This window comes from Aedes aegypti, chromosome 2, assembly GCF_002204515.2.
Source record: "Aedes aegypti strain LVP_AGWG chromosome 2, AaegL5.0 Primary Assembly, whole genome shotgun sequence".
Lineage (NCBI taxonomy): Eukaryota > Metazoa > Arthropoda > Insecta > Diptera > Culicidae > Aedes > Aedes aegypti.
The window spans coordinates 44,113,040-44,128,564 of NC_035108.1; the positions used below are offsets into that span (position 1 = coordinate 44,113,040).

Consider the following 15,525-nt stretch of genomic DNA (forward strand, 5'->3'; position numbering starts at 1 on the left):
TTAAACGATTTTATATGCGAGAGCACAGGAAAACAACTTGAATTTTCAATCACAACCAGTTTTAGTTTGGCCAAATTTTGACGGTTTTTCCCGCTCTGCCCTTCGAATGTGCGGTTTTCCAGTGACAGTTGATGACAGGTTCCTTTGACTTTTGGGATCTCTCAATCTAAACCAGCTGTCTCCTCTCCCTCAGATCGGTACATAGGCTTTTTCATGTGACAGGTCCGTCTATGCATTTGTTTACATCGGTGGAGGACCGGTGCAAACACGAGGCTGTCATTTCCATAGAAGAACTGTCAAAAAGCTTCCCGATCAGCTGATTTGAAACGTCTTGTGAATAGGCCTATGCCAAATTCACTATATGGACCATGGACCAATGCACGAGTTCTCTAACTTGACGTTTGAGCGGTGCCGAATTCACCACTTACCATAGGCCAGGAGAAGTGGATGAACTTGTCATTCATTTTTCTGTCAATTCTCATACAAAATCTACTTTTTCTCTGACATAAATTCACTCTAGGTGAACCACTTCCCCTGGCCTATGGTCACGTAAATAACACGGCACCGCTTAAACGTCAAATTTTGTTCTTTTGACTTTTACTATGCGCCGTGTGTTGGTGCTGTCTCGCTCTCTCTCACGGGCAATAGTAAAGCGCATAGTAAAAGTCAAAGGTTTTATAGCATGCATACACTCAAGATAATGTCCTCATTTGATTTATGTGCCAACCCATATGGATTTTTGCAATGGGGGTTTGCATGTGCGTAATCAATAGATTGTCACCAATCTTAATTTCCATTGAAAGCATGATTATTTCATATCAAATCCATAATCCAGGCACATACTTTACATGGGCGGCCTCAATGGAGTATATTGACCGACTAAATCATTTCAATGAAGGTTTTTTTTGTTTTTTCTTGTTAAAACCAATAATGAGCAAAACAAATAAGTGAATATAAATAAAGTTTATTATATAGTCTGATAAACACATTAGAACAGTTTCAATATGTGTAGTACGATGAAACAATGAATTAGAATGAGCGCAGAAGAAAACAAACCAAAAATTACTAACTTTTTGGAGCGACTCGTATTGATCTTCTACGCAATCTCTGTGGGCAGCGAGTTCATCAGTCGGTAATCTTTTTTGCTGTTATATCTTTCAGATGAAATTCGATTTCTCCATCTGCATAAAAGTAAACATAAGTTAAAACAATATCAAAGTATTGAATTTTAGCAAATATACTTTCCGATGCAGCCAAAATATCGCTGGACAAATACAGCTCAACGAGATCACTACCACGAAACCTTCACACGGACGCCATATTTTTTGCACAATGTGCTTCAGAAGAACGTATTACTTGCACATACTTTGAATATGTTTCAAATGCTATATATATATGATACAATTAAAACTAATGATTTTGGCAATTTGAGCAATGTATGTGCAAATTCACATGAATTGAAGGAAGCTATTTTCTTGAGTGTAGGCTCATGCACGAGTTTGGTCCATTTTATTTTTGGCTTTTTTGTAAATTTTTGTTCTATTCGTTTTTGAATTCATTTTTTTCCATAGCAGTTTTGTGTAAATGCTTTGGTTTCATCTAAATCAAATGCACCATTTCCCGGCACGGGATTTAACATTGTGACAGCATTGCTGTTCTGTCAATCATACAAGGCTACGGTGGCGCTATCTATGCTTTCCATAGCGGCCGTTTTGGTTATTTTAATGATCCATTGTTCTCGACCAAGTTTTTCATCCCTACACAGAAAGTTTTAGATCCCGTGACGTTTTCCGCCGGTGGGTTTGCACTTCGGGAAACATAATTTTTGTGTAAACTTCTTTTTTCGGTGCGGGATTTTTTGGGGATTTCCAAATCTAAATTCATTTTATAGAATAAAACACATGGGGACAAAAACCGGAAACACGTTTTCCGAACTGTAAACCAGATGTAACACTAAAACAAAGTTCTTCAAAATCCATCGCTCAGTTTACACCATCATCATCTGGTGAGAAATACCATTTCGTGCAACAAGACCTGCAGATGGCGACAGTGTGTACACATTATAATGTCAAATACGAAAAAAAACGATACGCGCTCCTTTGGTTACACGCAAACAAATTTTCTTGTATAATCTACCGAATCCATGGTAGAATTGAGAACTGCACCAACGATTTTCAACCGCCTACAAAAATCTGTTAAGTTTACTATAATCTGGTGAAAATCACTGAGCAGTGCAGTAAATTTGACTATGTCCATAGTAGCATCCACTACAAAGCATTGTATTTCAATCCGTGACACCCACCGTACAACAAAGTGTGGTCAAAAGTATGATGCTAAACTTCTCAAATCTAGAATGTTTCTAGTAATGAATACTACAACGCTGCAACTCTGGTAAAATTAACAGAAGATTTTTTTTGTGTAGTGATGTTGACTATATTTTGGTAGAGTGTAGATTAATGTAGTCGGTTGAAAATCGTTGGTGCAGTTCTTAATTTAACCATGGATTCAGTAGTTTCTACAGTAAAATTCATTTCAGTGTGTGAGATTTGTAACATAGCGAATTTGAAATGATCGTTAAATGAGTGGTCGTAAGTGTTGGTATTACCACAGAGAACAGACGCTCATCTTTACTCATCAGCGTGTTGAAAGCATTGTACTGGTCATTTCAAAGTATGTCGTTATGCTCCTGTTACGCGGCGCTGTCGTCAGATTAAGAAGACTACAAATTTGCCGCTTTTTACACTTTGGCACTGGTGTCGATATCAAAAATTGCCACTTATCGCTAGCGTTGCTTTGTGTGCTGCAAGGGGCAAGACAGTGTTCAAAGCAGAGTGAATCTGGAGCAGTTCAGAGTAACTCTGAGCAACTCTGAGGAATTTGAGATTCGAAATTCCCACCCTTGAATCATCTTGATTTTGGCAAAGCAGTTCAAATAAAAAAAAAAGAATAACAACCCAAACTCAGTCTGACGTATCGAAACAGCGATAAATAATGAAGATGAAAAGTTTTGAAGTAATAACTGATTGTAAAGTAAGTAAATCCATATTTATATGATTTTAAATTTCAATAATTTATTATGATTATTTTTTTTTCTAGGAAAATTTTCTTAGCCGCATATAGCAATGGATTCAGTGTGAAAAACATGCTATTTGCAACTATCAAACGGTTATCCTGCCGCATCTACGCCTACGCCAAAGACAAATTAAAGACCTCCATGTCCCTGGCAGTTGCACAAAATTTTATGGCTCATAAGGTAATCTAGAATGCCGTGTACTGCGATCTGCCAAACTTGGGTACCTTTTGCACTACCGAGGGACCAAATGCAGTACTAGAAGTGGTACCCAATCTGAGCCCGAGTGGGACGTACCTGCCTACGCGGTGACAAGCCTGAAGATTAAATCCAGCAAGGACAATATTCGCCCGAGAAAGACACAAGACCGATCGTCATGAAGGACAAAACTGCAAATGAGATGAATCTTCAGTGCCGGGAAGAAAAATGTCTGTTCGAAGGCAAATGGGGCCGTTCACAATCCGGGCTAGAAGCAGGAACTACTTCCTGTCGGAGACTTAATTCAGTTTCTATGACGAGTCTGTATTTGAATATACCGTATTCATACCGAGAATAAAATGTAAATTGAAATAGTTTTCATGTACTTTTATTATCATCATGGAACTCATAACGGAGAAGGCACGCGATGAAAGATAGTTCATTATCATTAGGATGGTTTATGGTTTATGATACTCTTCTCAGACTGTGATTTTCTTCGACGCAGCATACGCATTGTCCTGCCGAAAAAATGCTGGCGGTTCGGCTACATCAACTGTTTGTGATCAATTCATATATAATTACAACGTAAACTTTTAGCTTACATGTAATGGCCAATTAAATAGTACAAAATAGATCAACTTAACGTTGATCGAAATTAAACATACACAACCATGGTCAATTTGAAGAGTGACAGAATTTGATTTGGTCTGATTATGTCTGAGACAAACTGAAGCATTCTGAGCAATCCTGAGTAACTCACGTGTCTTCTGAGGAATACCCGTTTAGAACTTCCCACCATCTTTTATCTTGGGATTACCTAGACAAATCTGTAACCTGAGCGAATTTGATGAATTCTGAGTAACTCTGGTGAAAAGATTCACTCATGTTGAATCTGTCTTGCCCCTTGGTGTGCTGATACATTTTGACGTTCACTAGCGACATCGCGTTGTCGAAACTAGTTAGTATGTCGGGCTGTCTGCGTTGGCGGCGCTGATGGTTGATTCAAACCTTTACACATGGTTTTGATGAAATTTTGTTTGAGCCTCCATGTCTGTTCTCTGTGGTGTTACGTCTGTTATTATGTATGGAAAGCTCAACAGTGGAAGTGCTCATAGGAACACTAAGCTGAGAAGCTGGCTTTGTATCAGTTGAGACGTACCAGCAGAAATAACAATAACGCATTTAATGCTCCAAAGGGCCTATTCACAAATTTCATAACGCTAGAGGGGGTGGGTGGGTGTCCTAAAGATGTCATAACAAATATTGAATAATATTCTTACAAAAAGTATTACAAGGGGGTGGGTGGGTGTCCAAAATAGTTAATTTCAGCGTTATGAAATAAATGAATGAGCCCAAAGGATACACACTCAATCTCAGTTTATCTGTTCGGTAATATTTTTTACGGTGTCGGAACTGTAAACTACAAAAAAATACCGAACTTTCAGCTTTTTTATTCGAACTCACTGATGTTCAGCAAAATATTTATCACTTTACTGAATTCGGTAACTATTTTAGCTGATCATTCAGTGATATTCAAAAAATACCATACGAACTCAGTAAGTTAAAAAAGTCAGTAAAATCATAGTACCGATTTTCAGTGAAAATTATTTTTTACCGACTTTTTTCGTTAGAATGCAAAGAAAAGAAAAAAGCGCATGGTAGAATTTGACACAAAAAGAATTACAGATCAATTCGGATTCTGAATCAGAAGGTGGTATGTGCGAGGCTGATGAGCTGTTTCCAAACGAAAAGCAGTTTTATTTTATGAATGCTGATTCCTGTGGGCTCGGTGCAAGGTAAGGAATTGATTATCGGCAGTATATTGTTATTTATTAAGATAATAGACACCGAGTGCATCCATTGAAGTTCCAAAAACCTGTGAATTACGGAACCCAAACACAGCACCAATTTGTTGAGGTTAGGTAAGAAGCTAGGATGTTTCCAACTATACACAAACTAAGACAAACAATTTGTTGCCGATTTTCAATTCCTTTTAAAAGTAACAAGCTTCTTCTTATAAAATCAGGGTGTTTAGGGTGATGAATTGGGATTTTAACCAACAAACATATGGAATGAAAATGGGGACTCTGATTCAATGCTGAAAAAATCAGCAAATTATGGTAAACAAATAGGTTTTATTTACCGAAAAATCCAGTAAATTACTGTAGAAAGCTTTACTGACTAAACCAGCATTTTTTATGACAGCTCGAGAATCTTGTCGATTTACGGAGTTTTCAGTTCTTACGAAAATTACCGAGAAAACCCTGCTGTTCAAAAACCCAGTAAAATTTTACCGACTTCGGTAATAAAATCTTAGTGTGTACGCGTTTCCCGGAAGAAAGGAAAAATCACTTTGATTTGCTATAGGCTAATATTTTCAAAGCTAAACGATCGCTTCGACATCTGGTGGCTAGTAGGAGAACCGTCAAAAAAAAAGGTTGGATTGAGAACGCACCGTGTGCAGCAATGGAAGTAGCCAGTGAATAAATTGTCACACAACACGCAGCAACAAAGACATTGTCACCTCCTATTCTTGTTGCAACAATTTTATTCCGCAACATGAGTTTGTCATCACCTGAAAAGAATATGACAAAGATCGATCAGCACGTGCGCGGCGATTTTCTGGGCTTCGCATTGCAATTTTCGAGAACTTTCTCAGTGTTGGTAAACATTGACACATTATCAAACAGCATCCATAAAACAAATTTGGTTTTGTGTTTAAAATTACTGATTAATTGCGAGTTGAAAAGGTTGCAACCTGGGAGGGAGGCACCGATACTACACACGAAATATGACACAAAGTTGCAGTCGAATTGCAAGAAAACTCCAGCTTGCCAACGACAATCAAGGCAGACTTGATGAAAATCGCTAGTTTTCTTTTGTTGTGTTCCTTCGATCGTTCTGGACAAACATGGAAAAAGGGCCAAAGTTTTCTGTGCATTTAATTTTCGTTTTTATTGGAAAAAGTAAAATAATGTGTAAAGTGTTTAATTTATATTCAATCAGGATAAAAGGTGCTATTGTGACATTACTTTTGAATAAGCATGAATAGCTTTTCAATCGACTTTTTGTCACATTTGATAAAATGCAAAAATACGCTTTAATCAATCACGCGCTTTTATCATGTTTGTCCATTGTTTTAGATCTGGGCTCACAGTAACAGTTCGTGACAGCAGAATCTCGGCTCACTTTGACGTACATAAATTTCGTATTGGTTTCTCCCTCCCAGGTTGCAACAATATTGCGCTCTGTGATTGTCATGACAATTCTGTTTTTAATTGTGTCCTTATCCGCAACAGTTGTGACAAACGGTTGTGAGCGAGCTTGCTTTGTTGTTTGTTTTTCGTCTATTTTGATGATAATTTGATTCATTGGAAGTAGCACACAATTTACACTTTTTCTCGGAATAATTATTTTGTAGACGATTAGAGAGCATTGAAAAACATGATAATTTTTTTTTCCTTCGAAAATGTGCAGATCCGGTCAGTGCTCATGTACGATTAGTGGGATGAAATTGAAAAAAATGGTGTTTGGCAACGTAGGTTATAAACTTCCGGATTCTTTGTTAGTGGTTAAATTTGTTGTGAAATCACGCGTATCGCAAGAATACAGGTTAAAAATGCTTATACCAATGGAAAATAGTTCAATAATTAGTTGATTATGACCTAATTTTTGGGTTGAAAAAATGAATTTTGGACGTAAACAAACATTTTCAGTGACATTTCTCTCCTTCTTCCCCAGCGACCTCTATGATGGTGGCGCGTTATATTTGCCTATAGGCAAATATTTTCAAAGCTAAATGATCACTCCGACATCTGGTGGCTAGTAGAAGAACCTTCAAAAAATAGGTTTGGTTGAAAACGCACCGTGTGCAGCATAGGAAGATGCACACAATTTACACTTTTTCTCGGAATAGTTATTTTGTAGACGATCAGAGAGCATTAATTAACTTGTTTTCAAACGAAAATGTACAGATCCGGTCAGTGCTCATGTACGATTAGTGGGATAAAATTGTAAAATTGGTGTTTGGCAACATAGGTTATAAACTTCCGGATTCTTTGTTAGTGGTCAAATTTGTTGTGAAATCACGCGTATCGCAAGAATAATGGTTCCAAATTGTTATGCCAATGGAAAATAGTTTAATAATCAAATGATTATGAGCTAATTTTTGGGTCGAAAAATTGAATTTTGGATGTAAACAAACATTCTCAATGACATTTCTTTCTTTCTCCCCTTGCGACCTCTATGATGGTGGCGCATTAAATTTGCCTATAAAATCCACGTGACTCGAATTATAAAATGAACACGCCCATGCATTTGTGATGTAATTTTTGAACGGCTCGCAAAATGAACTTCATCGACAGCAAAACGCCCTAAAACCGACCCTGTCTTCCGGGCCTTCGGCTGTCATTCGCACACAGTCAAAACATCATCACAAAAGAAGCGCAGGCAAAGATCCGTGCGTACGCCTCCTCTTCTCGGTCTCGCTGTTTTTCACTCTGCTTTTCGGTCGGTTTTACAGCCAGTGGAACGCTTTTCGGTCGGCTAGTGGTCTCAGTTTTTCGCGAATTTATGCCCTAAAATTTGTACTATTCTTTGCTAAAGTGGTACCAAAACGCGGATAATCGTCTGTGAAATCGGTTTCCAGTGTTGGTTGGCGAATTCCGAGCGGTTTCAAGTGCTTTTTCGGCGTTTTTCAGTACATCCTGTCTGGCTGCTGAGTGCTTATATTTTTTTTTGTCCTCTGGTGCTTCATCACTGATTGGGTGCTGCTTCTGCTTCTGGTGCATTAGAAGGCGACAGTGAAGTGAGTGCAATCCCGAAGCTTCATCCGTGTAAAATCTTATTCTTGGTGCGTGTGTTTTGAATGCAATCAGTGCAAGTCGGTCAGAAAACAAACGACAAGCATTTTGCTGCTACCTGTTAGTGCAGCCTTGAGAGGGATTGAAGATTGTGATAGAAATTTGTTCGGTGTCCATTCGGAATTTGTTGGAATCACGGTCTATCAAAAGAGTCTACACCGGATTAACTTCCAGCTCTTTATCTTGTGAGCATCGTACTTTCAATTGACTACTCAAGGTAAGAAAGATAATGACTAAGTACTTATCTCTATGTTGAATATAAAGCATGTAGCCACTCATTTTTGGTAAGAATCCGTCTCGTCTGAAGTGTAGTCGGGATTAGGGTCAGAACGAACGATGGAATGGGTCGCTAATCGGGGGGAGGAGTATGGGCAAAAATATCGATCCAGTAGAATCACTTTTGCTTTTTAAAAGGGGGACACTGTTGCCACTAAGTACTTGTATGCCTTTCTATGTGTAGTCTGTGTGCCAACGATGATTTGATTTTCTTTGGTTTAATTACCTATCATCGCCGTTGTTGGTCATAGGTAAAATTAATCAAAAAAGATGTTTCTCATAATGATATTTTGTTAGTAAAGAACTAGCCAACAGAGTTAAATTCACATCAATGAAGACATTATTTGTGTTAAGAGGAATAACCATCATCGTTTTACAAGTTTTCAAAACCAGTTTTTTTGCTCAAAATTGAAGCAATGCTCAAGAAAATCTATCATTGCATTGAACTTACAATATGTAATGCAATGATAGATTTTCAAGGGATTTTTTTAAAATTTGAACGAAAAAACTGGTTTTTTATTTTTGATGATTGCTGATGATTGAATGATGGAGTCTTGAGCCTTAATACACTTTAATTCATTTTCTTGCATTTGTCAAATCAAATGATTGTTTCGTCAAACAAAGTTGGCGGCATAACAAGTTGTTCGAACACCTAAAGCTTAAGACAAAGTTATGATTTTCAGATTTTCTGTTAATTGTGAATTGAGATCTCATATATTTGTTACATTGCGCTTAAATGCCCTCAATTTGATTTAGGAAAGTTATTTTTTTTTTGATCCAGCATGAGTCCTTCGATTCTCCTAATATTTCCAAGAAAGTAACAGTACTGGACAAAACATTGGCAACATCTTATATTTTCCATACAAAATGATCAAATTTGTTGAATTAGATCTAAATTATTAATGAATGGATGTGAATATTTCTTCAGCCCGTAAGAAATAACGGTTTTTTTTAAATCTGCTGTTTCGTGGAATTGCTATTATTGTATCCAACCAAAACTATTTAAATAATTCATAAACAAAATTGTGTTTAGCCAAATAAAACATAGAATAACGAATGCACTACATGGTTTCGTCGAAAAACAAACTTGTTGGTATTTGTAAATTACACTTTAAATGCAGTGGACAAAAGTAAGAACCTTACACCGACTTTAGTGAAGCATATGACAGATTATACATTCCTGTGTTGATTTTCAAGCTTGATAAAATGAAAATCGAGATGAAACTCCCCAAATGGATAGAATTGTATTCGACAGATCGCTAACAAATAGTAAGATTTGATGTGACTCATCTTAGTGTCTTCAGCAATTTTGTTAACTGAGCTATAAAGAACAAATGCATTGAAGATTTCAAGATAGTTTTTAGACGCATAGTTTTTCTAGTAGATCACTTTTTGTTGTCAAGATTAAACATACCTGTAATGAATAGTTTTCACGCAAAATTTGTATGTCATCGCATTCCATAACAGCGGGCCCAGGATTGAATCTTTAGGTACTCCCGCGGTAATTCGAACGCTTTTCTGCCCCTCCTCTGTGTCATACAGTAGAATCCTACCATCAAAATAGCTTTCTAAAAGCTTACACAACTGCACCGGTACCTTGAGGCGGTGAAGCTTCTTCTTCTTCTTTCTGGCGTTACGTCCCAACTGGGACAAAGCCTGCTTCTCAGCTTAGTGTTCTTATGAGCACTTCCTTAGTTACTAACTGAGAGCTATCTTTGCCGATTGACCATTTTACTCTATGCCCTGGGAATCGAGAAAATTTCCCTTACGAAAAGATCCTCGACCAGCGGGGTTCGAACCCACGACCCTCAGCATGGTCATGCTGAATAGCTGCGCGTTTACCGCTACGGCTATCTGGGCCCCTGAGGCGGTGAAGCGCGTGTGCTATTGATTCCCAGTTTGCGCTGTTGAACGCATTCTTCACATCCAGAGTGACCCGCTCCTTTTATGCTCGATTGCCACCTCAGCTGTCTGGACGACCGACTGGATGGCGTCCATTTTGGATTTAAAAGGGGACATTCGGCACTTCACCACCTGGTGAGATTCAAACGGAATTTCACCATCGGATAATCTTCTGGAATAGTTCTTCTTGATGTTGAAAAAGCCTTCGACTCGGTATGGCAAGAGGCCGTAGGCTTCAAGCTATATCAGACTAATTGCCCGCTTTACTTGGTTAAATTCCAGGGTGTCTACTCATTTACAGAAATGAAATTCCCTGATATTTCCAGGTTTTCCCAGGGTTAAAAAAATAATTTCAAGTATTAAAAGTTCGCCAAAATACATTAAGAGTTAATTTTACATGATTAAAAAATTATTTCAAAAAAAATGTAACAATACATATCAAACTATTTTTTACTTCAATAAAATAAAAACTATCTTATTCCAAACATGTATACAATAGTTCAAAAATATTGGTGATTTTTATTTAATTTCCACGTAAAACAATAATGTTTATCAAATGATCGGAAAGTGCATTTAATCATAAAAGTCAGTTATACTAGTCTATACGATCTTAAGCAAAAATAGCCTTTCCCTTAAAATGAAATCAGATCTTTGATCCTCAGCGACGTATCCAGAATATTTCTCTGGAGAGCGTTCTGTATTGTTTCTTACAGTCCACAAAAGTTTGCAACCAAGTGGTGTTTTTCCATACAAATGCTCAAGTTTCTGTATCTAAGCTTCTGGTAGTCCGAATTGGCTGAAATTTGGATCAAGAATCACAAATAACCTGGAGTTTTGTGTACACTGAGCTCATTAAATTTCAGTCATGATATCTTGAGGAAATCAGGGCTGGTAGTGACTGATTGTCTTGAAAATGAAAACTTTAGAGGCCTCTTGCTTGAAAAAAAAAAACAATTATGAACCGAAACGAGTATGAATTTCGAATACAAAAAGAAACTCAGGAACCACCAACCACATGCGAGTTTGGTTCCTACGTTGAATAGCCATGTTTATGAGATTAATTCTAATTTTTTTTTTTGAATTCTTCGTGACATTACAAGTATTACTGCTCGTTTTACTGTAGATTCGTTCACATTACTCCAAAAATCTCTCCAGCAGTTTTTTTTTTGAGATTCTTCACGAACTTTCTAAGTAATCCTTTCAAGAAATTCGTTTTGAATACCTTCAAAAGTTCAATCTGCAATTTTTCAGAGAAATTACTTCGAAGATTCCATCGAGAATCCCTCCAAAGATCGTTTCAAAAAATTTTCAATGAAGTTTGAAATTCTTTAAAAAAATATTTTTTTGATTTCCCTAGGACTTCCTCCAACATTCCCGTTTAGAACACATTCAAGAATTTAAAATTCCTTCAGAAATTCACACATTTTTTCTTAGCTTTATGAAAAATTACTCAAGTAAATTCTTTAAAGAATGTTTCCTGTCATTCATAAAGGGATGTCTCCAGGACAGAATCCCTGTACAAACTATCTATGAATGATTGGAGCGATAACTGTAATAATTGCTATAGTACGAACTGGTGTGGTACCTTGAATAAAGTATTGATGGTTGATGATACATGAAGATGTGGAAATTTTGTTTGATTTTTTTCATTACGCCTCATAACGATAATATTTTGATGAAATTTAGGGGAAATACCATGCGAAAGTTCTGAAGGAATGAGAAATCCCAGGTCAAATTTATCGAGGAATACTTGGAAAAGTTTATTATAGATTTCATTGGACAATGCCTGAAGGATTTATTTTTTGAACAATTCCTGACAGAAATCGTGGAGAAATTATTGTAGGTTTCTTGGAAAAATGTCAAAACGATATTCATCAAAAAAAAAAAAAAAACTGTAATAAACCTTTGTGAAAGAGCTCCTGTAGGATCTGTGGTAAATCTTCTAGAACATAGGTTCCCAAACTTTTCGAGTACACGGCCCACCTATTAATCAGACATGTTTTTCGCGACCAATTAGGGAAAAACGAGAAAGTTGTTTTGAAAACATTCGAGGTTATTCGTTATTTTGTGAGGTATAAGGTATGATCAACTTTGCCTAAAACTTTAAAGTTTATGTTGTTTCTCACACTTGCTGTTATTTATATTATTTTTAACTATCAAATTAATATTAAAAAAGGACAAAATTTCTTCTGGGGAAGATAACTTGTTCTTTGATACAAATCGTCATATTTAAATCATGGAACAAATAAGCATTTATCACGAAAATGAAATTTCTTGTTCGCGTATCATTATTACAAAATTTGTTTCAGCATTTTCAGCTCTCTAAGTCTTAGACAGCTTCACAGAAGAAAAAAACAGCTATTATTTCGTAGAACTTCTCAAACATGATTAGTGGAAGTTTTGATTCAGATTTTAGTTTTGATAAATGTACTAGACCTATTGTTGACAGTCCAGTTTAGTAAGATTTTGAAAATCGGAATTTAGGTGTTCCAACTAGTAAATTAAGGTGAAGATAAATCAGAAGCCAAAGTTCAAATTTTCAAGAGCACGGATCAGGAGTACCAAACATCCGATTGAGCTGAAAACTTAATCGATTGGTCACTCGCTGGTGGTGACCAATCGATTAGCTTTTCAACTCAAACGGATGTTTGGTTCTCCAGATCCGTTCTTTTGAACATTTAAACTTTGGCTTTGATTCATCTTCACCTTAATCAAATAAAAAATCTTGATCACAGTATTTATTGACTTTGTGCCTGATTTATTCAGATTGAACATCTGAAGGATATCCTGGGACAATCGCTAGAGTTTGTTTTCGGGGTAATCTTTGTGAAAATTCCTGCAGGAAATATAACTTCGTGAGTTTTTACTGCAGGAAATATAACTTCGTGAGTTCTCTGAGATTGTTTGGATCAAAAGAAATTTTTTTGGAGGTTGAAATGTTCCGGAATAAATCACTGGATAAATTACTAGAATTGCTGAAGCATTCCTCTAGATTGTAGAAAAAATATTTTAATTAATAGAGGCTTGCATTAACAATCTGACCAAATATAAGAAATGTACTGTTTGTGTACCTTTTGAAATGTTTGCTTTCATCCTACATAGTTTATTAACCTACGGGTCGTCGCACGGTTAACCACCGCCAGAAGCACCGCGCTGATGCTGTGTTTGAATTTTCACATGTGTTGTACAAAATACAACAGCGCGACTGCTGAAGTGTTAAGGCAAAAAAATGTTAAGAAATTAATGCTCATGAACGACACTCAACTGGAACTGTACTCGCGTTTACCAACATGTTAAGTTCTGCTTCTTTGTTTAAGCATGTTTTATGCTGAATAAAATAAAATCGTTTAAATGACTAAACCCGTCAATAAGCGTTTTGATAGCGGCGCAGCCGAAAATTTCTGATTGAATAGATTTTGTGTCAAAAAAACGACATATTCTACCACCTTCAAAATAATTTCCCTGAGTATAACCGAAATTCCCTGATAATTCCAGGTTTTCCAGGTAGTAGACACTAGTGTGGGACAAAATTTAGATTCCCGCTCCAGCCCACTTTTTGGATTGCATTTAGGTCCTATAACAACTGTGAAAAATTTCAGCTCGATCGGTGAAACTATATTTACGCGCCAGCCGTTCAAAGTTACTATGGGAAAACTTACTTTTCCAAAGAAAAATCGCCAGAGGTCGCCCATTGACCTCTTTAAAAATGTTGAACACAGACTTCGATAGGTATTTCTACGATGAAGAATATTGCAGAAGACCGCGAAACAATCTAACACTTGTGAAAAAAGTTATTCAATGAAAACCTATTGGCAAGGCGACGTTGATTCACACGTAAAGGAATAACAATAATAACAAAATTGGGCAAAATTTCCGAATAGTACAGAGGCGACTCGTAACCTCACTTTTTACCTGTTCTACGAATCTAAAAATGGTTAATTCGGCAGAATTAGATTATAAAGCAAACAGTAAATTATTGGAATCATCCTTTCTAACAGATCTCTTCTCGATAGATGCAAATTTGTTGTTGAAATTCAAGAGTTTCTATTCGTGGAACAGGTAGATTTGAGGTTAGGGAATCGCCACTGGAATAGTATATGCTTAATAACTTTTTTCACAAGCATCAGATTGCTTTGCGGTCTTCGACAATGTTGTTCATCGTAGAAATACCTACTTAGATCTGTGTTCAGAATTTTTATAGAGCACTATACCCGTGTCCCAGGCTAGTAGACACCCTGTTCATTCATTCTTTCCTGTCTGATAGAAAATTCCAAGTAGTGATCCTAGGTCCACCACACACTCTATAGCATTTGGCGTTCCTCAAGGATCGCTCATGAGTCCAGCTTTATTCAACATTTTTACTTTCGATACGCTGATGGTAGACGGAGTAGTGTATGCCTTGTTTGCGGATGACACGGCATCCAGATAGCAACAATGATCCAGCAAGCGAATTCGACCCGTTAGTTGGCACGACTGACAGCTGATGAAAATGCTCCAGACTTACGCATCTGGGAAGCAAATCGTCACAAACGCACATATACGTACACTTTGTTCTGTTTGGAGACTTCAATGCGGCGGTGCTCAGACGTCATAGTCAGTTCAACGTCTACTCTTGACATTCGAGTGCTTTTTAGTTGGATTTTACTCCAACCAGCGAACATCCAACCATTTCATGTAGCGGAACTCCAACGAGCGAATCCCCACTGTATGGTAAACGTTGTATTGCCACTCAGTGGGTCGTATGGCTAATTTCCCAATGAGTTTCTTTAACTATTTGGTCACTGGAACACGTCGAAAAGTAGAAAGAATCGTCCAAATCCATTGACCCGTTGTCAAGCCAAATGGTGACAAGCAAACACCATTCCCTTTAAATTTATATAGAATAGGTGATTAGAAAATAGAGAGATAGATTTATTTTAGATTCCATATCAGGATTCAGAATTCTCACCGATTCTCTCGAAAATAGATTCCTACATCACAACCATTCTCATAGACGTTGATTTAGTTTTATTTTCAATCGTGCTGTGGGAGTCCCAATCCACAATATTGTTCCCAAAAAAAAATGGACCTCTTTATAGCTTTTGAAATTTTGCTTTCTGTCATTTAATAATGTATTTTCATTTGGAATTACTTTTGGATTGAAATGACAGTTTCAGGACTAGTTGCAGGATTCTTTTAAGAGGCTTGATTCCTATTTCAATACAAGTCTCTATTTTA

General features: G+C 36.9%; 1 protein-coding gene across 1 annotated transcript in view; it reads left to right on the plus strand.

The window, feature by feature from the left end:
- The first annotated feature begins 7,693 nt into the window (after window positions 1-7,693).
- LOC5577072 (tyrosine-protein phosphatase non-receptor type 4) overlaps window positions 7,694-15,525 on the plus strand; it is a 38,575-nt gene continuing 30,743 nt past the window's right edge. Inside the window, exon 1 of the mRNA XM_001663119.2 lies at window positions 7,694-8,347. The gene's annotated coding sequence lies outside the window, so the exon portion shown is untranslated. The remainder of the gene's footprint in view (window positions 8,348-15,525) is intronic.